Below are 3,331 nucleotides of genomic sequence, written 5' to 3'. Positions count from 1 at the left end.
GGGTTAGGCGAACTATATAAAATTTATAGAGTTTGCCGGAGATTAGGCGAACTTGCCAATTTTTATAGAGTTTGCCGGGGGTTCGGCGAACTTGCTTAAATGCTAGAAAAGAAAAAAAAAATCGTATTTAGGAAATTAAAGTTCAGAAATCATGTTGGGAAAAATAATACCCTTTTTTATTTTAAAAAAATATCCCTTAGGATATGCATTTGATTAAGCAAAATGTAATGCACAACACAAAACACACCTGGCAAGTGATTTGTGATCATATTCCGCAAAGACCGTTTCTACCGTGCTGTAGCCCTTATATTTCAGCAGGTGATAAACTGAGCTGGCGGCATCATCTAGTGGACGCGTATTGATGAACTCCGCATGTCCGCCGTTCTCCTTTCCGGCCTAATTATGCTTGAGAGTGCATGTGGTGCTTCACGCTCCTCGCTGTGCTTGACGCCGTCAAACTGAGCACAGACAGCAGGGATGGTTGGTGTAGGTAGAGATTATACTGGAGCGACAAATAGAGGCTGAACAAGCTCCAAAAGGGAAGTCCGGAGACGATGGGAGGCAGAAGGACCAACAGGCACACTTTAAGCGGACCTACCGAAGCTACCATCATAGGAAGTAGCTGATGGGTTCAGAGAAGTGTGTTCTCTTAATCCATGTCGAAGGGGCAGCTGACCTCCGTGTACGAAGTACAAGAACGACCGACAAAGTACATGAAGGTGGAGAAGGTTGGCCGGCTAAGAGAGCCTGTCCGGAAACACTTGTTCGTGGTCTTCTGGACGGAGCAGACAATTTTTGGTGCAAAGAAGTTACGCCAGTTAATTCGGTCAGACGTGTTGTGAAAGAATTACCGTTATGTAACCTTCAATTATAATATACGGTTTACTTCTGTCTAATTTGTATTTACTTGCAGTGATCAATTATGTCGTTGTTAAGATAATTATATTTTGATTTCACAATAGTTATATTCGTACCCTGGCCCGACACCAACGCCCAGGTCCAAGTAGGATAAAAAAGTCCGAATCCATAGGTTGGCCTCCCGACGTAATCGACCTCCTTCCAAGAAATCGGACTCAACACAGAGTCCACCCTAAGGAAGTTGGGAACGAAGGTTAGCTGGCAGATAAGACTTATTCAAATAAGTAACTGCCCCTAAAATCTCTCAACCCACTTCCAGGAGCCATATCTCAACTTCCCTTAGATAAAAGGACGGTTATCCTTCTTAAAAGGTGAAGCTTCTCCAAAGGTGGTTATTGAATCACCACTATGAATACACTGATACCCCTCAGGTATCTCTAAGTTGCAATATTCTCCAAACTTAGTTAGACTCTTTCTCGTTCAGAGGATTGGCCCATGAACAAGGAGTCCAGCCTACTATTCTCCGGTTACCCCTCGTAAGAAGTTATATAGTGTCATTTTGTCCGGTATGGATAATTACATTACATTACCTGCAGTAGTGGTATTTTACAAGAAATACTTATAGTATTTAACAGTGAAACGGATGTAAACTAATTAAGAAATTATTGAAATTTAACAATGATAGTTATCTCATTATAAAAACAAATTAAAAAAATGTACTTTAGGGTAAATATAGCAAAATATATTTTATTCTTGAACCATATTATTTAATATGCAGTTTGATATTCTTAAAGTTTTATGAAAAAAATGTATTTCAAAGTTAACTTTTTCAACCGGTTATTATTTTTCTTTTGTAATTTTGTAGCCACTAGTATAAAATGATGGTGCTGAAAACCGAACCGGACCGGACGGTTCAACCCGGTTAATGGAGAACCGATCAGCTAACCGATCCGGGTAAGCCTAAAAACCGCATGGCCAAAAACTGGTGATAGTGCCGGCCGAACAGACGGTTAACCGGTGAATCGGTAAAACCAGTCGGTTTTTTGACGGTTTTTAAAGGTTTAAAAAAAAAAACAAACCCCCATATAACAGCCCAACTACCCCCTTTCTCTCAGAAGAAAACCGTAAAACCCCTTTGTATCTCCCTCTGAGTTCCACGCCGCCACCACCCCTTATGTTTGCAAATCATTCCCTCCATGAGCTTTCACTATAGGCGTCCTGATAGGGAATCAAAATCTTTCCCTCTTTGAGCGTGTCGTATTCTCCGTCCTCATGGAGAAACCACACTGCTGGTCTTACGTGAGCGCTACGCTTCGATGTCCTCAGTAGACCGTAGTCAATGTCTCATGCACGGTTCTATAAACTGAACCGGTCATTGAACTGTTCTAGCTGTTGGTTCAGTCGTTTATGGGTTCAACCGTAACTGAAGCTAAAAAACCAATTTATAATAAAATAAGAAATAAAATATAAATAAACACATCGAACCATATTATTATGATCTCATTCAAATACAAACTCATAAGACAAAATACCAAAGAAAATAAACTCGATCACAACATATGAACTGAAGGATAAAAACTACAATCATATGCGTCAACAGTGCTAGGCCCAGTAACGGATCCAGAAAATTTTGTTAGTGGGGGCAAATCATACATAATAAAAACAATAATTTTTGGGGTAAAATGTAATTTTTGTTCTTAATATTTGTAATTTTTTGAAGATACACTTAACATTTACTCGCATTCAATTTTGTTCCTAATATTGTCGATTTGTGTCAAAATTATCCGTAGATGTCAACTTATATATAATGTTAGGAATAAATTGAAAACTTTTAGGGATATTTTCGAAACAAATAAAAAACATTAAGAACCATTTTGACTTAATAAAAAACGTTAGAAAAAAGATTGAATGAAATTAAATGTTAGAAATTTTTTTGAAAAAAAAATGCAAATTTTGGGACAAAAAATAAATAACCCAAATTTTTATAATTATATTTTATTATTGTAAAACGTAATTTGAAATTTTTATTCATTGTCCAGAATCTACTATAAGTGTTTGTATTTTAAATTTTAAAAACGTCTTTTTACAAAATACTAATAAAATTTTATTATACAATAACCATTAAGTCAAAAATAAAAAAATTACACAATAGTATAATTACAAAATAAATATGGTTTAATTTAATAAAATTAAGATTACAAAAAATAACCATAAACTCTTATTTTTTGTAATCAAAAGAAAATAAAAAAAAATCAACGAAAATAGAAAAATAAGAAACTGGACAAATATAACGAAATATAGCAGCGAGAAAGTGAGTTTTAGGAATAGTTAGGATTAGGATTGCTTATTTTGATTCGTCATTTTTTTGTTATTATTTATGTAATAACTTTTTTATGAAATAGTGAAACTCAAATTTTATATATTTATAAAATTATATTTAACTAAATGTATTTTAATAATATTGAATTATGAA

This window comes from Arachis ipaensis, chromosome B08 (genome assembly GCF_000816755.2).
Source record: "Arachis ipaensis cultivar K30076 chromosome B08, Araip1.1, whole genome shotgun sequence".
Taxonomy (NCBI): Eukaryota; Viridiplantae; Streptophyta; class Magnoliopsida; order Fabales; family Fabaceae; genus Arachis; species Arachis ipaensis.
The sequence above is the reverse complement of the archived record's forward strand: the minus strand, read 5'-3'. Positions refer to the sequence as shown.